At 35.9% G+C, this 26,628-nt stretch overlaps 1 protein-coding gene across 1 annotated transcript in view; it reads right to left on the bottom strand.

Moving 5' to 3' along the window:
- NAA11 (N-alpha-acetyltransferase 11, NatA catalytic subunit) overlaps nucleotides 1-21,262 on the bottom strand; it is a 51,976-nt gene extending 30,714 nt beyond the window's left edge. Inside the window, exons 1-2 of the transcript XR_011538142.1 lie at nucleotides 20,989-21,262; nucleotides 16,211-16,322 (exon numbers count right to left, since the gene is read on the bottom strand). The gene's annotated coding sequence lies outside the window, so the exon portion shown is untranslated. The remainder of the gene's footprint in view (nucleotides 1-16,210; nucleotides 16,323-20,988) is intronic.
- Between the last annotated feature and the right edge of the window lie 5,366 nt (nucleotides 21,263-26,628).

The following is a 26,628-nucleotide window of genomic DNA, read 5'->3' as shown; positions in this document are numbered from 1 at the left end:
ATGTCCACAATAGCTGTTTTATAAGCTAATAGCTGTTATAGTGGCATTCCTTCAAAGATATTTACATTTTAACCAGAGGATCTAGGAAATTTCCCAATTCTAGCTACTCTGCCTTATTTTCCAATACATTCCTATTTCTACATCTGAGGTGATTGTCAAACACTCAAGGACTTAAATGGTGTCTGTGGCTTTGTGAGGCACTTAGAAGCTGCATATTGTTGGGAGACAAGTCTTTTTGGTTCTCTCATGTTTCTGCACATCTTATGAGCAGAGGAACTGACTGCTTTTGTTCTGGATGGTTATTTTAAGGACGTTTCCATAGTGAACAGCCTTGGAAGATAAGATAGCATCTTCCTCCAGAGCAGTGGGCATGTATGCTACTGTCCAGTGTAAGATATTTGGGTTTTCCAAGCTCAGACTTCCTCTCTGAAATGCAACCCACTGCATGTGCAGGTGTTATCTGGCCATTTTCTCATGGCCCTGTGGGAACTGGGGCTCAACACAAATGCTGACCCTCTGGCTACTACTGTCGCTGTGGGTCATAAACTATCCTTTGTCTTTGACCCAGGAGTCTTATGTCTTTTGCTGGCAGTCACGAAACTATAGTGGGTTAACCTGTTAGATTACAAGTACAGTAAAATCTTAGATGCTTCCCAGCTCTTGGTAGATATTTCCAGGAAAATGCCCCACTGTGTCCCTGTCCCGGAGTAGTTACCCCTTTCCTGATGACAGATTTGAGGAGAGGGAGGGTGGGGAGAATGACTTTGAAGTAAAGGAATTATAAGGCAAGAAAGAATGAATGGCGAGGAGTCTGAAGTTCATTACATATTCCTGCTGATGCCAGGCTGTCAATAAAGGAAGGTTTAAATGTAATGCAGATCTGATGATATTGGTAATAGCAGTTTACTGTGGACAGGTAGGGGTAATAAATTCTTGACTCTGTACCTTTAACTTGTCTTCACCCACAACACAGCAAACGCCTTCTGACCATAAACCAAAGCAGCTCCAACATGGTTTGTAGCCGTTGCTGTTTGCCTCCTGACCTGCTCCCGTCTCCTATCCAGCTCCTAGATCTTGACATTATTATCTGGTTAATGCCCTATTTCTACATTTTGAACTTGGTGTTTTGCTGGCCATGAACATCAACACATGTTGGTTAAAAGATGTCCTTTCATTTCTTTCTTGGATGGTACAATAGAAAATTGTTATTTGATAGCTACTTTATAGTTCTCCGTTTTTTTTTTTTTTTTTTTTTTGTAAAAATACCACAAACTTCCTTTGGATAGATCATTCTCCTCTTATTCTCAGCCATATACTTGGATCAGATCAATTTCATTCCAAGCTCCAGGAGCGGGCCATGACTGGTTAAGTTAATAAGCTTATTTTACCCTGCTCTCTATGATGATTCCAAGATGGACATGTAACTTAACAAATCTGTTAATACTGAATCTCAGGTATTTTGCTGGTTGTGCTGAGTCAGATCTTGATGGATCTGAACCAGGAGGCATAGTTCTGGTTGCTCTAATGGCTGTGAACAGACCTGAGGAGACGGAGGAGACAAACACAGAAATAGAGAGACACAGGTTTCTGCTCACATAATTTTTCATGCTGGATCGAGACTTATTACCTGACGCTATTGACGGACTCTTCCTGAAAATAAGACCATAAACTTCCTGTCTCTTGTTGGGTTTTCTGTTACTCTATTCTCACTTGCCTAGTGTATGAAAGTGGACATTAATGGGAATCAGGGAGCTCGTTCCTAGTCACTACAGTAGAATAATAATCTTCTATATTAATGTAGTAATGTGTTATATTAATAATGTAATAATGCTGACTCTTTAGTAAGCAGATTTGACAGTTGTCTATAAGGAATAATCTTCCCATTGTGCTCCATTATTCCCCAGGCTAGTGTGAGACCAGAATAAACTTTGGAGAAAGCAAGTTTTCTTTCAAACTCAAACAGTTGAAGGCACACAAATAACTAAATGAAAAAATTATGATGCACTTGTTGGTACTTGATGGGGGTGTGTAAATTAGCAAGATTGGAGTGAGTATAAAGTTGTTTTGTGCCAGGATAAGAAAGAAAGACGGGGATCTACCTTACTCCATAGTCTCATAATCCAGGGTATGCATATGTGACTATAAAATTCCATTTTAGAGCCTATCATACACGCCACGCTTTAAATATTATTTGTACACAGCTGCAATATATTTTGTTTCGGAATATAGAAGCAATTTGAGCTACCTTTGGATTTCTGAGGGCAGGGTAGGGAAAATTGGGAAAGAGAAATCTGCATAAAGAATTCACAGTCTCATTTAAAAAGTGATTGAGTGAGAGAAAAGTCATTTTTCAAAAAATCTGTAGTTCTCTGTTCTAAGTCAATTATAAAAAGGATATATGGAAAGTACTTGCATTGTTTGCAGTTGGTATACTTGTCCCCCCAATGTTAACTTATTTATGAGTATGCAAATTTTATGCAAAATTAGGAGACTCCCTGGGGGTACAGCATTCTACTGTCAGCAAGATATTCCAAAAACAGATGTTTTAATATAGTCTTTAGGATTTGATGAGGGAAATTATGAAGTGCTATGTGAAATCAGTTTTTTGTAATTTGAAAAATTTTCAAAAGCATATTGATGCAGTCTTCCTTAGAATAGATATACAAACCTTTTACTAGTAGTCAGAACAGACAAAGATTTAGTATGGCAAAAAAATAATAATAAAGATGTGCCATCCTGAAGGGCTTTTCAGAATTCAGACATTTCCTTCCTTTTACAATTATGATTGTAATCCAATCTTTTGGGTGTTCTGTGTCAAAAACCTGCACTAATTTGAGCTTTGTGAGAATGGATTATTTATGAAAAGATACTCCTAATAATAGTATAGCTAGTATAAAGAGAGTTAGCATTACAGATTCTTCACAATTGCCAGAGATTGAGAGCCTTTATACAATTACTGTAAATTTATGGAATAAAATCATTTCTTCAAAATGGGACAGAAAAGCCCACTGATATGGTATCTCTTTCTCTAGTCCTCATTTAATTATGAAAGTAAATGAAAATCTTTTCTCATTTCAACTCACAGAAATTTGTGAATTAGTGGCCTGACATATGGCATGTCAGGTGTGAGAGACAGTGGCCACTTCACCTCCTATTCCCATTTCCCACCCAGCCATCCCCTACTTCTCTAGCTAATTTCTTAAAGCTACAGAAATATGTTTGTTCAAAAAGGAGAATTAGGTCAAATATACCAGAGCTGTTAACTTTGTCAGCTTCTTCAATATTAAATATTGTATAAAGTCCTGTTTGTATCATTTGTAGCCATAAGCTCTGATTAAACAATGAAAACCCTTCTGAACAGCTAAAGCACAGTAGGCCTGTGAGAAGACCTTTTTTCCAATGATATATTCCTGTTTAAAAAAAAAGCTGGGCTTTTGGCTCTCAATACTAATTTGCATGCTGTTTTGCATATATTTACATATGACATTCCTGAGCCCCTAATTCCAAATATGCAAAATAAAATAAAATTAATTAAATAGGGTAAATGACTACAGTTGAATTCCAACTTGATGGGAAGGGCATGGCACACACAAAATACATAACAGATTTAAAAACCAATCATTCTAATTGCATCCCAGATGAAGAGCCAGTAACCCTGAAGCTGAAGATGGCTATGCCTCAACTTTTCTTGGCAGAGGGCTTGCCAGGGACTCCTTTGGCATATCCTGCCTTTCTGGCTCTCCTAGTCCCATCTATTAGAGGTCACATCATTACCATTATCATCAGTCTACATTTTACATTTGTATATCTACATACGTGATCTCATTTGTTTTTCATATCAACCCTCCGAGGGAAGCAAGAGGAAATTATTTTCCTTACTTCAGAAATGCAGAACCTGAGGGCAAGAGAGGTTAAATGATTCCCTCAGAATTATATTTATACCAAGCAGCAGAGTTGGGGGGAAAAAAAACCTAGGATAGTTAACTTCAAATTTAATGTTTCCTCTACTCCGAGGTGCTTCACATATCTCCTCCATCTTAGGTTTGTAAATGAGGTTATAGCCAATCTGTTTTGTGTATTGATTTACCCCATCCCCAAGCTCTTCTGGGGGTTCCTACTTAGCCTCTTTTCCATATCACTTTAGAGTCCTAATATTTTAATTTTTTCTCCATGTCACTCCTTTGACTTGTTTTGAGAAAAACATCGTATAAACTCATCTGTGCTCCAATCTTTATGATTTAATGTACTATAATTTTACTTCAGCAAACCTAACAAAAACCTATGTATGAATTTAGTGAGAATCTATTACATGCCAAGCAATTCTCTAGATTCTGGGTACAACAGCATGGCATGGAAAAGTTAAAAAATATTGCCCTTGTGGAACTTAAATGTTAGGGTCAAGGGAGGTGGAGATGGGCAACAAATAAATTGTAAAGAATGTAAATGATTATATAAATGCTATGGAAAAGGGGAAAGAAGATAGGGAGTACCAGATTTTGGTTGGTAGGAACTGGTTCAATTTTAGATAAGGTATTCAAGGAAGGCCTTAATGAGAAAGTGACATTTGACCAAGGTAGGGTAAGTGACATCTGAGGAGCCAAGGAGTTGAGCTCTATAGACATCTGAGGAAGAGTCTTCCAGTCAGATGGAAGAGTAGGCATAAAGTCTCCTCAAGACAGGAGTAGAACTAGCCTATTCAAAGAACAGCAAGGAGGCCATTGTGGCCATTGAGAGGACTTGAGCTTTTACTATGAATGAGGTGGTAAGCCATTGGAGAGCTGAGGAAAGGAATGTCATGATTTGTCTCACCATTTGTGGTACATTGAAAAACGTGGCCACAATACGTTGTAGCTTCTCCCAGCAAGAGGTAGAATCTTATATCGGTCAGGGTTTAGTCAGGAGACAGAAACCACATTGCTTACTTAGAGAATTTTATACAAAGAAATAATTATAACCAGGTATAAAATTATAAACCAGGTGATTAGAGGGGCAAAGAAGAGAATTCTAAGTTATGACTGAGGGAGGAAGCAGCTATTTCCCTTAGGGCTGGGAAAAGGGAAGAGGCTGGAATATTTCAACCTCCTACACTATAAGTGTTGGGAAAACTGCTAACTGGATTGGGTTCCTGCAATGGAAAGGAACTGCTATTGGAGGTAAAGAAGTCATGATGAGGTGATGCTTATATGAACACAGCAGGCAGAAACCAAATGGGGAGAAGCAAGTCCCTTCTTGCTCTGACTTTGCAGTCCCCCTCTAGCAACCTCTTTCCCCCATTGACCAAATCTATCATCACCTGCTGTATCCCAGCTCCATCATCACAAAGTGGAGTATAGAAGAATGATTTTGGACCTGAGAGAAAATTGCTAATAATCAACACAAGTCTCTTTCCTCACCTAGAATCTGGGCTGGCTACGTGACTTGCTTGACCAATAGAATTTGGCAAATGACATTATTTGATTTCCAAGGGTAATCTCAAGAGGCAGCTTTTACTTTTGCTTACTTTGGTGCTACCTAGAGATCACCATGTAGTGAAGCCAGTCTAGAATCTGGGAGGGTGAGAAGCCACATGAAGAAGAACTAAAGCATCCCAGAGGCCATCTTGGACCTATCAATTCCCATTAGGAACTAGAAGCATGTGCTCAGCCATATTTCAGGATTGCTATAAATGAGGACTGCTATGTACTTTCTGTTATTCTCCTTAATGAAGAGGAGTGTTTAGTGCAGTTCTCTTGTCTCTAGCTCACTATCATATGTTGGGTGTATCAAGGACAGATATCTTAATGATTTGAATAACTTGTCTTTTTAGTAACAGATCTCTGGATCAAAAGAAATATGATTAAGGAGCTATATCTATATCTGGACCAGATACAGATTGTGAGATAGTGGGGTTTGAGCCTGATGCTGTAATGGGATGAGAATTGGAGAAGAAGGGTGAGCATTGTTTTGCACGTGTAAGGAATGGAAGTATTTCTAATCAGAGGGTGGACTGTGGTAGATTGAAAAGCATGGTTGCATTATTTTGCATCTCCTCTCATCTAAAGGTGTGGTCTAGCTGATCTAGCTACTGGAGGGTGAAAGACTGTGTAGAGAACTGAGATTCTCCAGCTAACAGCCACACCAACTGCCAGATCTGTGAGTGAGGCGATCTTGGGTCTTCCAGCCCAACTTGGCCTCCAGCTGAATGCAGCTGCATGATGAAACCCAGATGAAACCATCAGAGGAACAGCCCAGGCAACCCACAGAATCATGAGAAAGCATAAGTCATCGTTGTATTAAGTCACTAAGTTTGGGATGATTTGATTCACAATGGCAGTCAATAAATACCCTTTTAATAGGACCAGTCTAGATATTTTTTCAGTGTAATCTGTAAGGGGCAAGGGTGAGGAAAATATGATAGGAATTGGAGAAGGCAGGGAATCATGAAGACAAATCAAACACAATCCTTTCTCTCAAGCTAAACTATAAATTTAATTTTAAAAGACATACAAGATTCCAGGCAAAGAAACGAGTCTATGATGGTGGCTATTAAAGCAATAAGAAGTGAGTAAGAAAAGGTATTTTTTAAGGCTAGGATCATTACGAATACCTCTAAAATCATACAAAGCATGAACTATGCCTAAAAAACTGACTATAGTTTCTGGAATAATAGCATAATAATAATACTGCATATCATTATATATATTAACTCATCTAATCCTCACAATAATCCTATGTGGAAGAGTGCACTATTATCCCCATTTTACAGGTGAAGAAATAGGAGCTTAAGTAATTTACCCCAGGTTGCATAACTAGTAAGAGTTGGAGCTGGAATTCAAACCCAGGCAGCCCTGAAATTCTCAAGGCTGTGTTCTGAACCACTCACTACACTGTGCTTCGAAGCCAAAGAATTTGGAGGAAAGTCTCAGTTAAGTAATTCACATTTATTGAATTTTAATTTTTATTGGATTACTATTAGGTAGATTATATTTTGGATTCCTAATGTGTAGTTATAGGTTCTTTACTTTTTGTCTTTAAAATGATCCCATTTTATACTAAAATCTGAGGCTCAGGCTACATATGATAGTGGGTAGAAAAGAGTGAGAGAAAATTTTCTAGAGCACATAATACTTGAATTAGGTCTTGAAGAGAGAACAAGAGAAAAATATCTTCCAAAACTGTGTATATCCAAATCCTATCGAGCTTTCAAATCCCGATATAGAGACTGTTTTGTATGAAAGCATCTCTGATTTCTCCCAGCTCTAAGTAACTGCTTTTCCCCCAAATTTCCTGAACAATAAATATATCTCTTAGAGCATATTTTCTATTGTGTCTGATATCTACTTGTAGACATGCTCTATCTCCTTTCAGATGGAATCCAGTCTGATTTATGTTTGTTTTCCTTGTGTTGCCAATGGGATGAGTGAAAAGATGGGTGGAAGAATGAATGGATGATTAGAAGCGTGGAGGGTTGGATGGATGGATGAAGGAAGGAATCCATGCCTTTGAACTAATTCACACCCTTAGCCCATGTTTTCAACCTTCCTAAGGAAATATTTCCTGCAAAAATATGTTTTTAATGTGCTAAGATAAATTAATGGGAAGTAACTGAAACATATTATAGAATTGTGCAGGTGGGAGGGATATACCATATTGTTTGGCCTGATTGCCTCTTTCCACAATAACTGCTAAATAGTCATTCTTTTCCATCTCCAAATTGTCATCACTTATCCCAGTAATATGTTTTCTTTATTAATTCTTTTTTGTGCATCTATGTGAGCGTCCACACATAAGGCACTATTTTACTGAACTGTTAGGCCTTTCTTATTTCTGAGCGAAGTTTCTCCTATCAAAATATAAGCTTATTTCTTCTTGATTTCTAAATACGGAGACCACTTCAAATACTTAAAAAAGGTAAATGAATTACCCAGGACTCATAATTTGCATAATTTTCAGGGCCCGGTGCACAATGAAAATGTGAGCCCTCTGTTCAAAAATTGTTAAGAATTTCAAGATGGTGACAGCAGACTACTAAACCAACCACAGGGTCCTTCTAAGCACAGACCCCTGAGTGAGTACGCAGGTTGTACACCCAGGAACTGGGCCCTGGAGTTACCCTTGGCCTTTTCATTTGTAGCTTCAGCAAGTAGCTCTTTTACTGTGTAGACAGAGTGAAAGATCTACCTACTCTACTTTCCAGTGGAAAAAACCATTTGATGATAACCACAAAGTGTCACTGATTATATACACTGGGGGTAGTGAGGTCATGTATATATTTGCTCTGTCATTGAGATATTAGGACTCTATTGAAGCACAATTTAATACAGATAAGTGTATATGTTATAAATGTACAGCTTGATGAATTTTCACAAATCAGACACCACAAATAACCAGAAACAAATGAAGAAACAGAAAATTATCCACATCCTGGATTCCCCTCTTATGTCCTCTTTGGTTACTTATACTTTGCTACCCCAAGTTAAGAATTACCTTGACTTCTAACAGCATAGATTAGTTTTGGATGTTTTTATATAAAGGTAATAGTATGGTATGTGCTCCTTTATGTCCAGCTTTTTCCTCTCAAAATAATGTTTGTGAGAATCATATCTGTCATTGCATTCAGTTTTAGTTCACTCAATCTCATTGCTATATAGGATCTCATTGTGGGAATATACCATAATTTTTTAATCTATTCCATTGTTGATGGATATTTGGACAGTGTTCAGTGTTTGGGATATTACAAATAGTGCTGCTATGAAATAATGTGGCTATGAACACTCTAGTAGTGTATTTTTGTGACTATATATATGAACCTATTTCTACTGGGTATATATCTGGGAGTAGAATTGTTGAATCAGGGGTATGCATATGTTCAGCTTTAACGGATACTGTCAAACAGTTTTTCAAAATTGTTATAAAAAGTTACACTCACGAGCAGTGTCTGAGTTCTGATTGCTCCCTATCCTTACCAACACTGATATTAAAGCTTTTTTCATTTTAGCCATTCTGGTGTGTGTATAGGACATTGTGGTTTTAGTGTTCATTTCCCTGATGACAAATAAAACTAAACACTTTTCCACGTTTGTTGGGCTTTTGGATATCCTTTTGGTGAAGTGTCTGTGCAAATCTTTTGACCATTTTTCTATTGGGTTACCTATATTTTTCTTGTTTATTTATAGGAATTCTTTATATATACTGGACATGGGTCCTTCTTTGGGTATATGTGTTAAGAACATCATCTCCCTCTTTGTGGGTTGCCTTTTCATTCTCTTGATGGTGTTTTTTGATGAGTATTCATTTATATTTGTAAAACACATCTCTTAATGGAATATTATGGAAAAAAAGAACCTAAAAGGACAAAATGATTATCTATGAAAAATACATATCAGCATTTGTGCAAATGATTTTAAATTGATAATGATGAAACAAAGTAATAGAAATTTATAAACTACAAGAATAACACTAATGATCATTAAAAGCAAAATCAAAGAATTCTCCATGGAAAATGTGGGAACTCCAACTATCTGTGTGTATATGCACAGTAGGAGCTTTGTGACATTGCCAAATGTTGTGTGGAAGCCAGACTTCTTAGCAGAATACTAAACATTCAGTAAATTCTACTAACACACTAATTTTAATTCATGAATACTAAAGTTTAATAACACTTCTTAATTAAGTGGGTTATTGGTATTTAGTATTTAGACCTTTTTCATATTAAGTCTCTAACACACATCTGATTAATTCCAAATAATGAATAACAAATGCAAATTACTTTCTGGCTTTTATTTGCATTCAAATTTGCCTGTGATCAAGTATAACTTTCAGACTTTTCCTTCTATAAAAACTTTTGTTAACCAGTCTTCCCAAAATATATTTGTATTATTGCTTTTTGCCCTCTAACATAACATAACATGAAATCACTTGTGATGTACACCATAGTCATTCCTCTTTTGTCATTAAAGGGTGTAATTTTGTTTGTTGGGCTGTTTGTGTTCACTAATTCATTCTTCATCCATTCATCCATTTAATAAATATTAATTGTGTATCTGCTAGAGACTAGGAAAACAGCAGTGAACCAAACAGACAAAAATTCTTGCCTACATGAAGCTTGGATTCCAATGGAGGACAGAGATAATAAACAACATATATAAAAGAATATATAAGATGTCAGATAATGAGAAATGCTATGGAGAAAAATACAGCTGATGAGAGTTGGGAGTAGGAGTTGTTTGCAGTTTTAACTGTTGTGGTCAGGAAAGGCCTCACTGAGAAGGTAATACTTGAGCAGAGACCTGAAGGGGTGAAGAACCAGCCCTGGCTATCTGGGGAAGAGCAAGCACTCCAGGCAGAGGGAACCAAGAGTGTAGAGCTGGAGGCAGGAGAGGCTGGGATGGAGCTGACTTCAATGGTGGTGTTGTGTATGATGGCTTCCATTTGATGCTTACTGAGATATAGTATCTTTGTAACCAAGGTCACAATTTGGCAATTAGCAGGCTTGACCTAGGAACTTTAACTGGACATAGGTCTGAAAACAAAATTTTTTACCTGAAAGACATATTGTGCAACTCTGATAGTTAGAAATTAGAAATGCTACATTCATCAGATGTTGAAAGGGTTCTATGGCCATTTTGAGGCAATTTGAAGTCACAGGCAAAGTTGTGACCCATGATCTTTACGATGGAGAATGAGAGATAAATTGTTTCTACTTTTTCACCAAAAAAAAAAGAAAGAAAAAATTTGGGGGTTACTATATTTCCTAGGCATTGAATTATTCATAATTTAAAATTAAGAAAGAGTAATTTTATCAGAGTCTGTTAGGAATTCAGTTGTTAGTATTCCAAGGTTCACAAAGAATGAAACAAATAGCAATCTGCTGATTGTGGTGACCTAACCACAGAGAGATGGGTGGTTACCAGGCACATTGGATTCCAGGGTTCTTCTCATCTTAGTGTTCTTTTCCACATCTTTATTATTCAGATAAATGGGTAAACTCCTGACAAGTGTAGGTATTTACTCAATTGATATAATTGAGCTTGTTAATAAATGTGATATTTGTAAAGAAAGAAGCAATAAGACTGTTGATCAGGACTCTATAAACCACTTTTATCGCCTTGAAGATGAGACTTTTGAAAATTATCATGTCTGCGATTGATCTTAATCTAGCTCAGATCAACTTTTCAGTATTCCTCTAAAAGAGTACTGATTTTCTGAGAATTCCAATAAAAATATTTTCATAAACATTTGCAGGAGTGGTTGTGAAAAACGTTGGAAGAACTGCAGTCATTACTTTCATCTACCATGATTAAAATTGGTTAGCAAGAATTACTAGATTAGTTTATAACTGGGAAAAAATATTTGCAAGTCATATATCTGACAAAGGCTTAATATCCATAATATATAAGGAACTCTCACAACTCAACAACAAAAAATCAAACAACCCGATCAAAAAATGGGCTGGAGACATGAACAGACATTTCTCCAAAGAAGATATACGGATGGCCAATAGGCACATGAAAAGATGCTCATCATCGCTGATCATCAGGGAAATGCAAATCAAATCTACACTGAGATATCACCTTACACCCATTAGAATGAGAAAAATATCTAAATTTAATAGTAACAAATGTTGGAGAGGCTGTGGAGAGAATGGAACCCTCATACACTGCTGGTGGGAATGCAAACTAGTGCAGCCACTATGGAAAACAGTATGGAGATTCCCAAAAAATTAAAAATAGAACTACCATACAATCCAGCCATTCCACTACTGGGTATCTATCCAAAGAGCCTGAAGTCAGCAATTCCAAAAGTCCTATGCACCCCAATGTTCATTGCAGCATTATTTACAATAGCCAAGACATGGAAGCAACCTCAGTGCCCATCAACAGACGAATGGATAAAGAAGCTGTGGTATATATATACAATGGAATACTACTCAGCTGCAAAACAGAACAAAATCATCCCATTTGCAACAACATGGATGGACCTTGAGGGAATTATGTTAAGTGAAATAAGCCAGTTAGAGAAGGATAATCTCTGTATGACTCCACTCATATGAGGAATTAAAAAATGTGGACAAAGAGAACAGATTAGTGGCTACCAGGGGAAAGGTGGGGTGGGGGGTGGGCACAAAGGATGAAATGGTGCACCTACAACACAAATGACAAACATTAATGTACAACTGAAATCACACAAGATTGTAACCTATCATTAACTCAATAATAAAAAAAGAATTACTAGACTAGTTTAAAAAGAAATCCATGTGCCGAAACAGAAGGACAAGGCATCAGATTCACTGAAATCATTATTTTTTTGTTGAATTCATTGAATATTTAATTCTTGGGTCAATAATTATCAACAAGTTATAAATGACCTCATTTACTTGTGAATGTATTTTTCTTACTGCATTAATTTATTTTTAGAGCCTTCCTTCCTTCCTTTCTTCTCTCCTTCCCTCTTTACCTCCTTTTCTGCGTTTTCTCTTTCTTATATTTGTTTTTATTTTTATCTGTACAACATACCTGATTTATCCAACTTTCAGGAGGGCAGCTATTTGAGCAACAATCTCCTGACTGACACACACTCCAGCATCGTGTATATGACAGTACTATATGATGCTCCTAGAGCAGTATCCTGTAGAATGTGGCTAGGCGATCAGTACCCAGTTGATAATTAGGAAACCAAAAATTTTACTTTTTTTCCATCCTAAGCAGTAAGTTTGCATTTCTACTTGGTCGAATGTGATGGCTTCTTTTCTCTTCAAGCTGCTATAAACCTTTTCAAAGTTAAAATAGGTCTCTGAGATTTGATGGTAAAGTATCTTATTTGTAGAACATGACAAAATATCTTGCCAACCAGAATAATGCTATATAGTATACGATGTTAACAGTTCTTAAAGTGATTTCCCTTTTGATCTTCTTCATTATTTATATGCAATTTAATTATTTGAAGTTACTCTTGAAAGTGAGATTAACTTTCCAATATGTTTATTTGGTAAAAGGAGCTTTGTTGGGATTTCCCTAACACGTTAAATGGAAAGAAAAACAGAGATTTGGATGCTTGTATATTAATGGAAAAGAAGTAGATTTAACTAGTTAATTCATGCAAGAAATTTTTATTGTACACCTACAGATATAGTTCTTGTCCTCCTTGAACTTAGAATAGTGTCTGGGAAGACTATTGTGAAATGAGCAGACACAAATATACAATCACAAATTGTGATGTTTGACGGGAGGGCAAAGATATAGGTGCTATGAGAGAGAATGGGCTGGGGAGGACTTATTTTAAATCGGATGGCTAAAAATGGTCTCTGAAGAGCTTACATTTAATCTGAGACCTGAAGCCAGTCCCTCCAAGAATATTCCAGGCAAAGGACCAGGATGTGGAAAGGCCCCTAAGCAAGAGAGTCTTACGGCTTCTTTGCTTCATTTCCAAGGAAGGCTCACATTTCCACTTCTATTTCCCCCACGATGGGAAACATGTCTTGAACAGCCAAAGGACTAATTTGCCTTCGTTAGTCCCCTTTTCATGGCCTATCCTGTTTAAAACATCACTGTGGCCTCCAGTGTCGGTGACTCTAGTTCAGGACTCAATATGTGGTTTAGATATTTTCCACTACTGATATTAGGTTGAACTAAATGAAATCACCATTTTTTTTAATGTTAAAAACAGACGACTGCAGACAGTTTCACTTGGTTCAGTCTGCATATTGCCATTAATTCTGTGGATCCTGGAAGATCTCGAGTACTAACTAGATCACTGGAATGTTTTTGGAGAATGAATTGGAGACCATAGATTTATTTTTGAATATTATTCACCATCTCACTTTCTGAAAGTATTGATGTCGCAGAGAAAATTTAACTCCATGGAAATACTTTTACCTAATTATAATCATAGATCATCAAATTATGGAAGGGAATTATGCTTACTTTTTACTTTTTATATTTTTGTTACACTAGTGCATCAAAATTCCAATATTGAAACAGATTTTAAAAACATGAAGAGTGTTTTGAAATATTTTTAATACCTCAGGATGTCATACTTTCTTTTTGTATTCAATGTAAAATATTTTTGAAGTTCTATGGTATCGATTGGTTTAAAGTTATTATTTTGCCTTTATTTTTACCACATTTTTACCTTTATTATTATTACTATTCCTTTATTTATACTCTAGAAATCATATTTCTATGATTCTCCCATAATTATATAGGGAGCTATTAAAATGTAGATTACTGGTTTCTAGTTTATACACAATTGATACCAACTGAATCAGAATTTTTGGGAATCTGCATTTTTAATAATCATCACAGGTAATTCTTATGCAACTTAAACTTTGAGAAAAACCTCTCCAACCAAATGAATCATAGATAATTGTATATTGGCTTTTCTTTGTTCATGTTAAGCAATGCTTCTGTGTCACTGAAGAGTATATGTGGGTGAGGATTAAATACAAGAGCAGTTATAGAGCTCAGCAAAAAGCTTGCTTTCCCACTGCAAAATGCAAAGATACCTGTGTGTATGTTTGTACTTATAAAAATAAAAATATGATATATTATAGAATATATATTTCTAGAACTAAGTTCCCGAAAGGTGAAATTCTCAAAAAACAGCAACAATTCCTTCTAAACATAGAGAAAGTCTCTGTGGTCAGTTTTACTGTTATATGCCAAGAATTTTTTATATACTAAAAACAAAACAAAACAAAACTGAAATACAGGTATAGCAATAATTGTAGTAGCTTGTAGGATATACACTTTGCAAAGCGCTTGCATGTATATTATTGGATTTTTTCAATTATTTGCTTTCAATCTAATTCCTTGCTTGAATACAGTTTAATTTCTTACTTGCTTGTAAAATCATTCATGGTTGTATTAAATTTGTGTTTCTATTAAATCTCTTTGGCTAACTTAGACATTGCTAACCTATGACCAAATCTCTACTGAGAAAGTAAGCTTGAAGTTAAAGTGGATGAAGGTTACCATGATTTCTACTTCCGACTCTTTTGGAAACTTTAGCTTTACTCGTGGTCTCTGTGTTTGGCTGGAGAAAGCCACATGGCCAAAGAAAATATGCAGAAATCTCCTAAAACTAATCCATAGAAAGCTGGTAAACTATAACTTTGGACTATGATGGCCACATGTGCCTTTCATCAGCCAAGGAAACCACGATAGCCAAGCTTTTGATAATGATTAAAAAAATTGTAAACCCATGATTATGTCTTCTCTCAGGAAGTCCTGGTGTAATACACTGATCCTGGCTACAGGCCTCACTGATCCTCTAAAAAACATACTAATAGGGAATTCCACCTCAGCAACTTTTTCTTAAGACAGTGTTTTTCCTTTCAGATAGGGGGTTGTTCTAATGGTAGTTGAGTCAGCCATGCAAGTCATTCTCAGGATTTAGTTGATTCTGCTGCATTGAGGTTTCATTTGAAAGGTCCTCAAGACTTTCATTGTCTTCCAAATGCCTTCCCCTTGTTTCAGTTCCTCACATTGTGGGCTATCTTAGTGACAATATCTTTTCCTTTTAATAGTTATTCACTTAAAAAACCTTCAAAATATTAGCCAGTCGCTGAAGTTTTCTTTGAAGAAAAATATGACTGCTCGTGTAAACAATTAATGGTTGTTAAGCATGGCAGTGTATATTATGACAAACAACACATGCTACATTATGCCAGCTGGTGTAATGATGTGATAATGGCTGACTCATTAACTCTGGCACACAGTTTACGATGCCCTTCTATGACAGGATTAATTGATTCACACATACATTAAAACAAAAATAACTACACTGAAATTCAGCTGGAAGCCTGGCTCCTCGTTTGTCATAAAGCCTGCTGTTGGTGATAGCTGACAAAGACCCTAATGCGGAATGGGTTGAGGTTCCCTTACTGACCTCACCTTTGTTTCTGTCTGCGAACAAGAGCCTTGAAACACACCAGAATGCTTTAAGGTAAGGCTTTCCCTGGAGAAGCGTTCATACAGGAACAAAACACGTACACACGTACAGTTTCAACAATGAAATGGCTCAATAGACCTTTTTAAAGCAAGTTCAGCAACAAAACAACCATTATTAAAGGGTGTCTTATCTACTAGAAATATAATTTAGATGCTTTTCCAAAATAATTAGATATTTAAAGAATTTCTGTCAGCTAGCTAATCAAATACTTCTCAGAGAGATTTTTGGAACTGTAAGGAATTCCGACTTATATTAGCATGGTAATAAACAGAGCGCTCACCAGGGTGCTAAATTTTCTCCTTTGCCTCAGCTGCAGTGTTCTCTCTTCGTTGAATTGTGAGGGTTGGTAATACTTCAAACTTGAGCCTAGGCAACTCTTCTTCACCTAAAACCTGGAAATGTAATAACAATCCTATTAAATTGGAAAGCTCACTCATTTTAATATAAAATATATATTCATTGTTATTCTGGGGCACTTTAAACCAAGAACTAAATTATTTTTTTACTAAACATCCTGTGTTTCAATTGAGACCATATATATTGTATTTAGCAGTTTCTAGTTGTTTCCTTAAATAAGAACTGAATCATATAATATTCTTATTTCAAAAGTACTTTAGACATACTCTATTTATTATTATTATTATTGGTATTATTATTACTAGCAATTATAGGATAAATGTTGGAGGATATAGAAAACCCACGAGTTTACCTGAGTGTATTTTATTCAACATACTGAAAGATAAAACGTACTAGAGGAAACAGGTGCTAACTTTAAAAAAATTATAATTGCTTTGATTATTTTCATTAATTTTATTTATTTTACCATTTTTGTTTTCAGAATCATAGGAGGCATGTCATGTCTCTTCTTTACGTTGAGGCTGAACATTCTTCTAGGCTGGTCAAGTAACCAAGAGATCAGTTAAGGTTAATGAAAGTTAAAACTCTAAGAGAGGCTCGGGAGTCATCTTGAAAGGAAGAAGTGGAATAATTTATTTACCTCTCTTTCTACCTTGTTAATTTCCATTATGGCATTAAAGTAACAATTCCAAACTTTTTCCTTTTTTTCATCTATAGATCAGTTTTTATATAATTTTATTTGTCCTTGTTATAAAACCCATGTCTAAAGGAGACAACTTAGAAGAGTCAATGAAAACATTAAGAAGAAAATTAGAGATCATTCCTAATTTCATGACTCAAAGATAATAATAATTAACAGGCTAACACATTTCCTGTCAGAGTTACTTTGTGTATATGTTATATATTTTTTAAAAAATTGAGATAATATAAATATGATCTTGTATCCATTTTTCTTTCTTCTTATGATTAGATCCTGAACATTTCAAATTTTATTAAATGTTTCAAAAACATTGTTTTTAACAGCTATTTAACATTTTCAATATCTCAATATTGCTGGACGTTACCATTGTTTTTAAACTTTCATTTATTATAGGATATGCTGTAATTAATATGAGTCCCATGTTTTGAAAAGTTTGGTCTATAAAGTAAATGGAATTTGTCAACAAATAATTCAGATGCCACACCATTTAAAAATTAATCAAAATCATAGTAACTGCCATCCAGATTTTTAGATCAACGTTAGAAATCGGTCTTGTCGCCCTGAATTCGTAACATTTCATCCAACGTAGAAAGGAAAGTTATGTTTATTTGTTTCTATGCAGTTTTTCAGGAAAACTCATGATCTACCTTTGATGTGTTGACATGTGAGAAACAGCTCTGAGACCTATCAGCTGACAACTGCTACACCAGCAGATAATACTTAGTCACACTTTACAAAGGTAAGTAGGCTTAATGGATGGTATCAATTATCTCCCCACCTTGAGAAAAACAAAATTTGTTTTTCCAAAGAAGTGAATGGGTCTATGTAAACCACGGCAGTGGGAAGAGCAAGCACTGAAGGATTTTTTAAAAATTAGATAGATACATAGACATAGATATAGATATATAGATCATTGGATGTGTCTTTCAGGATGAGGTCATTTATCTTGTCGGAAGAATTGTGTCTTGCTCAAGGTCAGGAGTGTGACGTGTTGCTTCTTTGCATGCTGCCTCTGCTTCCAGAAGCTTCTCAGTCTTTTGTTGGTGTGCTTAATAGTTTGTGGTTTAGCGTTGTGGTAGCTTCTTTATTTGAATGAGATGCATTGAGTGCACTGTCTCTATTTCTCATGCTTTTATTTGTTGATTTTGTTGTGTGTGTGTGCATGGTTTATCTTTTTGTTTGTAACTCTGTCGTTTTTAGTGGTGTTTGACTAAGGAAATTGAGAAAATGTCTTAGTATATAATCTTTAAAAGACTGCTTTTTTTAAAATGTAAAAGATAGACTGGCTTATCAAAGTTGGCATTCTCATAATGTCTCTATATCTGGTCCTTGTAGGCACTTCAGTTTGCAATTCCTGGTCTAAGATTGAGCTTGGTTGAGAAAAGAAGGGTGAGTGGTGAATTTGCCACTGCTGGAAGTGGAATAGAGTGAAGGAAGAAGAAGAAATAGTAAGGGCCAGGTTGCAATGGATATAAAGTGCTTTTCTATATGCAACACTGGCTGTAAGAACAATAAAGGAAAAGTTTCCAATGGTTTAAGAAAATAATATATTTTGGGACGAGATGTGGAGGCAAAAAGCCCAATAGAATCTGTTGACAACTTCAGCTTACTCTGTATTCCCTTGTAGCCACAATGCTTTATACTTTCTGGTAAGTAACTCATCCTATGCCTTCAAACTTGACTAGTAATCTGAAAGAAATGTGCAAAAAAAAAAAAAAAACATAAAATAGCATTTGCAAAGCAAATCGAGTACTTATATTAAATGAGATAATTAACATAAAGGAGTTAGAATGTGTCTGCAAATAGCAAATTCTCAATACATGTTAAACATACATCACAGAAATAGTCATCCAAAGAGACACAGATAATTGTCTGACAAATAATTGTCCATGATCTCATAGAAATTACAACTCTCTCTCTCTATACATATATATGTTGCTATGTTCTGAATGTTTGTGTCCCCCCAAAATTCGTACGTTGAAATTCTAATGCCCAATGTGATGGTATTGGGAGGTGAGGTCTTTGTGAAGTGCATAGGTCATAAGGGTGGCACCCTCCTGAATGAGATTAGTGCCCTTATAATAGGGATCCTAGAGAGCTCTCTTGCTCCTTCCCTTCCTGCTATGTGAGGATACAAAGAGAAGTTGGCAGTCTGCAACCTGGAAGAGGGCTCTCACTTGACCATGCTGACGCTCTGATCTTGGACTTCCACCCTCCAGAACTGTGAGAAATAAATTTCTGTTGTTTATATGCTACCCAGTCTGCGATATTTTTTATAGCAGTGTGAACAAACTAAGATAGATATATATATGTATGTATATATGTCTTATAAATACGCATCCACACAGAGAGAGAGAGCTGAAAAAGGAGACACAATGATACAAAGGAGATTATAAAGCAACAAAAAGAGATTAAAAGTTAAAAGGCAGAACTTAAAATAGAAGTGGAAGACAAAAATAAACATGAGTAAAGACAGGAAACTATGTTGGAAATACCAAAAACTAGAATAAGTGTGAATTAAAGAAAGTTCGGGATACAAAGCATGGATAGGCTTGAAGAAATCATTCAAAACAAAATTGAGACAAGAAATCCATATTATACATAGAACCACCAAAAACTAGAATAAGCATGAATAAAATAATGTCAGGGACACAAAGTATGAATAGGCTTGAAGAATTCACTTGAAACAAAATGGAAAAGAACAAGAACATGAAAATGACTTTAGAGTTGATAATAGAAATGAAAGTCCATCAATAGAGATGCAACAAATAAATAGCTGGTACTCCAAAAGAAGAGAACAAAAGAGACTAAATGAAAATAAGCAAATAAATAAATTTCTTTAAAAAAAAAGGAATTTAATTTGCAGATGGAAACAGCATACAATGCCCCCAGGACAAATTGATATCTAATGTTTAACACCAAATTATATTGTGATGAATTTAGTAACAAAAAAGAATAAAGAAAAAAATCATAAGGACATCCTGCACCTGGGAAGTTAGAAAGCAAGTTACAGACAAGAGGAATAAATATGATTGGTCTGAGATGTCATTCAATGTCCCATTTGATGTCAGAAGACAAAGAAGCAATGTCTACAAAGTTTTGAGAAAAACATAGTATGATTCAAGAACTTTATACCTAGCCAAATTGTCCTTCAAGTTTAAATGAAAAGAAAGATGTTATTAGTAATGCAAAAACTTAGAACAAGGACTCTTTTATTAAAATTGAGAAAAAAAAAAAAAGAATATGCTTCTATGCCAAAATTCAGCCAGACAAAAGATGGATGAAAAGAAGTATTGTAGGAATGGGGACACTGTGATCAATGGAGTGACAGAAAATTGTAATTATATACACGTTACAAAATTTGGCAATGTAAAACTAATAATACACCTAACAAACAGTTGGGATGAGACTGTAGGAGGTGGAAATCACCTACGAGTGTGTAAAGTCCTGTCTCTCCTAGCGTCAGTTCAAAAGATACTGTTTAAAGCTGAATCCCGTAGTTAAACAAAACAAAACAGGAACTCTGACCTCTTGCGTAATGGTCTTTACTTTAGAGAAATCTTTTGGAAATTGCAATGTTTTGTTGTGGAAAAACATCTGAATTTCATCAATCTTTTCAGTTTCACTTATTTTTCCCTTGACAGTCAAATAAAATTAATCTCATATGGATCAAGTGTTCCCAATTGCCCATTGCTTACCCTCTGCTTTGTTTTGATTAAACGTTAGTCAGGCTTCTCTCCTTCCTGTGAAATCCGCTTATCTCCAAGGCTGAGCAAGCACTAAAAAGCAGAACGAGCCCGCCCTTATCAGCTTATTCTGAGAACCGGCTGACCAGAGCAAGGCACTTTCCTATCAGATTCCACTGGTCATCTCCCCTTGCTGCCCAACTTCTTGTTAAAAGTTTCTGCTAATCTTTGTTTACCTCCTTGAGTTTCTTAGGCCTACCATAACAAATTACCATAAACTGAGTGGCTGAAAACAACAGTAATTTATTCTCTTACCGTTGTGGAGGCTGGACGTCTGAAAGGTCTTCAAGGAGTCAGCAGGGCCATGTTCCTACTGAGACTCTGGGTACTGTCCTTCCTTGCCTCTTCCTAGCTTCTGCCGGTGGCTGTTAATCACTGACATTCCTTGGTTTGCAGCTGTATCACTCCAGTATCTGCCTCCATCTTCACGTGGCTTTCTTCCCTCATATCCTCCCAGGGTCTTCTGATGGTCATACTTGATTAAGGGCCTATCCTACTCCAGTATGACCTCATCTAAACTATCTGCAATGAACTTATTTCCAAATAAAGTCACATGTACTGGGAATTAGGACTTCAACACATCTTTTTGAGTGACACAAGTCAATACATAACACCTCTCTTTACCCTACAAAAGAAAAGACTTTTTCTGTTTGATTTTGAGAAGCTTGAAGATTTTTGAGATTGGACGTTTCTCCCTATTGCAATAGTCTTTCTTCTGCACAAAGTCTCCCCTTATCTAAGACTGGATTTGTTTTTATTTTACTTTATTTGAGATTTAAGCTAATACAAGAATATATTTGTTTTCAATCTAACTTTTTTTTTTTGGTTAGGTGTTTTCTTGTTTGTTGTTTTTTTTGGTGAGGAAGATTGGCCCTGAGCTAACATCTGTTGCCAATCCTCCTCTTTTTGCTTGAAGAAGATTGTCTCTGAGCTAACACCTGTGCCCATCTTCCTCTGTTTTGTATGTGGGATGCCACCACAGCCTGGCTTGGCCAGCGGTGTGTAGGTCTGTGCCTGTGATCCAAACCCATGAACCCCGGGCTGCAGAAGCAGAGTGTGCAAATTTAACCACTATGCTACCAGGCCGGCACCCTCAATCTAACTTTTTGAAAAGAGTCTAAAGTGTAAATCCAGGATAAATTTAAGGTGTAATTGCTAAAAGTTAGAAAAAGTTCTAGTTAACCTTAAAATTGGCTAATATTCATTCTATTAGAATTTTTTTAGCTGATCAGAGGAAAACTGGATTACCTTGAGTTATCTTCAGAGCTTCCCCATTTATTCAGATCCCTTGTTCACATCATCTATTAATGCAGCTGGCATTCTGAGAGCTTGTTGCGATTGCCTCAGGAGAATGATGACATATTTGGACACACAAAGATTTTTTTCTAGTTTCTATTAAAAGAGAATTTACACTTTGGGAGTTTAAATTGCAAACAAGACCCCTGCTAAGGTTCCACTGTTCAATAGCTTGTTGCCTTATTAGGCAACATTGATTTTTTCCAAATATGATATTTTGTACACAGTGGTTCTTTAGTTAATCATAAAGTGTATTGTTAAGGAAATGTGCCACATCTCGAATGAAGGAAATTCAGACAAAAATAACTACAGATGAAACAAACCGTATAATCAACTGTCTTCTGTACTACAGCTGGCTGGAGTTTGAGTAATTTCGTTGACACTTTAGCTCTAAATCAAGAAAGGCGAACAGAAAACTTATTCAGTGATAGGTACAATTCTTCAAAACATGCAGTGTTTTCAGTGGATTAAATTTAGTGCTTTCAGAATTCTAGGTTTAGTTTTTTGTTTTTTTTTTTTACTATGTCTCATACCTGACTTAAAATACTGCCAACTTTCTGATAGACATTCAGTTCTAGAATAAAGGTCATGGGGGCGGTGGGGGGGGGGGCGGGGACAACTAGGTAGTGTTTAAGATCCACTGTTGAAGTGCTGAGGAATATTAGTTTGATTTTTTAAAATTTTTAATTAAAATAGACTATCTTCAGAGCCATTTTAAAGTTCTGGATATTGTTTCCATTGCAGAAAGAATGTAAAAACTTTAAATATGAGGAAAAAATTCATTTTTTTACTCATCCACTATAGTTTTGTTTTGTTGTTTTTGACTGAACACCTATTCTCTGCCAAACACTACTATAAGGGAACAAAAAAGAAGAAAAGAAGAAGAGAGTTCAAGAAACTTGTAGTTTAGTAGACAAAAGAGGCAATCAAATGAAGATGTAACTTATTCATTGCTCCTAGAGGAATGCATAACATTTTACAGGAACTCCAAACTGGTAGCCCAGATTTCAGCCTGGGAAAGAGGTTATACAAGCTGGGAGTCTTTTCAGTTGCCTATGATAGAAACCCAACTGAGGCTTAGCCAAACCTGGATTTATTTGCTCCCATAACTGAGCAATTGCTCTTACATCTACTTAGGATGGACTGCTCCTATCGAGGACTGGAAATTGTGGTGAGACAGGGATAATGCCTTCTACTTTAGTGGACTTGAGGGATGGTCAAGCTTTTCACCTCAGTCTCTTTCTTGTCCTGTTGAGAAGCAATTTCAAAGCCCAGAAGGAAGGGATGGAAAGGCCAAGAACCAGAAGTCCTTTCAACGATTTGAGGTCCAAGAGGCTGTGTTATTTGTACACCAGCTTTGTTGGTTGAATCAAGGAATTTGTTACAGTGGCATAGCAGTTCTCAATCCTGGCTGCAGGTTAGAATTACTTCCATAATTAAAAAAAAAAAGTCAATGAATTAAATCAGAGTTCAGATGAGGGGACTCCAGCATGCATATTTCTTAACATTCTTTGGGTGTGGAAAGGAAAAGAAGCCTTGTGGTTGTTCTGGTTACAGATGGTGCAGAGATTGCTTGCCTAGAGAGGAAAGGGGACAGGCAAGATTGTGTAAAGGACAGTAAGCAAAGCAAAAGGCATTCTTGTGAATAGACCACTTCTCATTGTTTTTACTCTAAGGCAGTGACCTCAGTATGAAGGTTGGAGAAACCCTGCAATGACCAGAGGCTAAAGGCTTGGGGAAATGGGATTTCATGAGACAGCTTCAAGAAATAACATTTATTATTACCTTACCTTTGGTTTTATCCCCAGTTTGATGTAGCCCCAGGGAAATAGCTATCACCTTTTCACACTTGTTTGCTTATACCGCAAAGTACTACATTCTTCAAAGGTAAAGTATCTTACCCATCTTTGTATTCCCGCTGCCCAGCTGACACAATACCTGGCATGTGCTGGACACTCAGTAAGACAACTGAATTAATGAATCTAGTGATGTCATAGCACTATCTGAAGTTTTCTATCCTGTGGTTATTTAGATTTATTGGAAAACCTGTAGAATTTTCTATTTGTGAAATAGAAGTACTTATCAAAAAACATACTTCCATAATATTTTTGCTTTAAGAGGTAACAACTCAGAAGAAAGTTATAATTCAAGATTGACCAAAAAATCTCTGGGAATGAAAACAATAAAATTCACGTCTGTGCTTGCTCACTTAAAAAAACCAAACAAACCAAAAAACCTCCCACTCAACAAATTTTTCTGTTGCATTTTTTAAATTGGCCCTGTGATTACACCCCAGAGGAGAATGAACAGGAATTATGCCTTTTCATATAGTTTATATATTCTGTTTAAACCTTCATAAAAAATAATCACCTCAGAAATACCAGCCCATTAGGAAAGGTCAACTTTAAAATGCCACATTTGTTGGAACATTTAACGTGTTTTGTTTTCTGTTGCTTAGTATTCATCTTTAAAATTCATTTTGATAGCAGGTCTAATACAAAATACACTTTTTCCTGCTGAGTATCCTACATTCTCTCTAGTAATAAAGGTTCTGGATCTAGGCAAGGGCAATGCTTTTGAGGACACACAAGGCAATAGCTGATAATGCAGTTTATTTGTCCAAAGAGTTCTTGGCTGTGTAGGGTTGACAATAACAGAAATGTGTTTGGACATCCCAAAGGCAGTCAGAGAGGACTAGGAAGACAATGAAAGGAGCAGATGGATATCTTTACAAAGCAACAATTTCAGAGCCACAGTTGGGGCCATGCCCATTTTTTCTGGAGTTGTGAGAAAGGGAACAGACAAGGAGAAGGACTTAAAGCTCTGTGTGGTGAAAAATCCCTCTTCGGAATCCTAAAGATTCTGGAAACTAAAATGCATATCATTTCAGGTTTATTATGCAAAGAATACTGAAATTTGAAACTATTGCTTTATGGATAATATACCACATTTAAAAGCAAACAAACTAACTAGCTTGAGAGGGTATATTTCACACATAAAATGCAAATTCTTCATTCTTGGGATATATTTTCCTAGAAAATAAGACAAGAATGATTGAACTAGCAAGATGACCCCTATGTCCTAAGACTTCTTTTGGAAGATTCTAATGAGAATTCTACCATGGATCATTCAATCTCTCTCTTCTGTTCTTTGAATGGTCATAAACAGCCACAATTTCATATCAATGCAATGAAACTAGTAGTATGCCAATATAATATAGGAGAGGTGAGAGAATTTCACTTGGACTGTTTTTTTTGGACTAAAGATTTTTTCATGCGGTAAAATATACATAAAATTTACCATTTTAACCATTTTCAGTGTACAATTCAGTGGCACTAAACATTCACATTGTTGTACAATTGCCACTACTGTCCAGCTCCCGGACTTTTTTATCCTCTCAAACTGAAACTCTATATCCATTAAACAATAACTCTTCATGATTCCCTTTTTCCAGCCCCTAGTAACCACTATTCTACTTTTTGTCTCTATGAATTTGACTATTTTAGGCACATCATGTAAGTAGAACATACAGTATTTGTACTTTTGTGTCTACCTCATTTCACTTAGCAAAATGTTTTCAATGTTCATCCACACTGTAGCAGGTGTCAGAATTTCATCCCTTTTTAGGGCTGAATAATATTTCACTGTGTATGTACCACATTTTGTTTATTCATTCATCTGTCAATGGACATTTGAGTTGCTTCCACCTTTTGGCTATTATGAACAATGCTGCTATGAACATTGGTGTACACATATCTGTTTAAGTCTCCGCTTTCAGTTCTTTTGTGTATATACCTAGAAGTGGCATTGCTGGATTGCATGGTAATTCTGTTTAGGTTTTTGAAGAACGGTCATACTGTCTTCCACAGTGCCTGCATCGTTTTACACTCCCACCAACAATGTACAAAAGTCCCAATTTCTCCACATTCTCTCCAAGACTTGTTCTTTTCTTTTTTTTTTTTTGATAACTGCCATCTTGATGGGTGTGAAATGGTATATTTTTGTGGTTTTGATTTTCATTTCCCTAATGATTATGATGTTGAGCATCTTTTTGTGAGCTAATTGGCCAATTGGCTATCTTCTTTGGAGAAATGTCTATTAAACCCATTTTTAATTGGGTTAGGTTTTTTGTTTTTTTGTTTTTGAGTGGTAGGATTTCTTTATATATTCTGGATATTAATCCCTTATCAGATATATTATTTGCAAATATTTTCTCCCATTCCGGGCACTACCTTTTCACTCTCCTGATATTATATTTTGATTCACAAAAGTTTTTGATTTTGATAAAGCCCAATTAATCTAACTTTTCTTTTATTGTTTGTGCTATTGGTGTTATATTTAAGAAATCATGGGCATACAGGGTGAAGGGGTGTACCTATATTACAACTGATAATGTACAACTGAAATTTCACAATGCTGTAAACTATCATAACTTCAGTAAAAAAAAAAAAAAAAGAAAGCATAGCCAAATCCAATGTAAGAATTTTTTAAAAATGTGTTTCTGTAACTTAGCAATAAGTGATTATGTTAACTTCACTTTCTACTCTTTTTAGTTATACTTTTCACGTTCTCCTAATCATACAAAGCATAAATAGAACT

This window comes from Equus przewalskii, chromosome 3 (assembly GCF_037783145.1).
Source record: "Equus przewalskii isolate Varuska chromosome 3, EquPr2, whole genome shotgun sequence".
NCBI lineage: Eukaryota > Metazoa > Chordata > Mammalia > Perissodactyla > Equidae > Equus > Equus przewalskii.
This window is presented reverse-complemented; position numbering and strand designations above follow the sequence as displayed.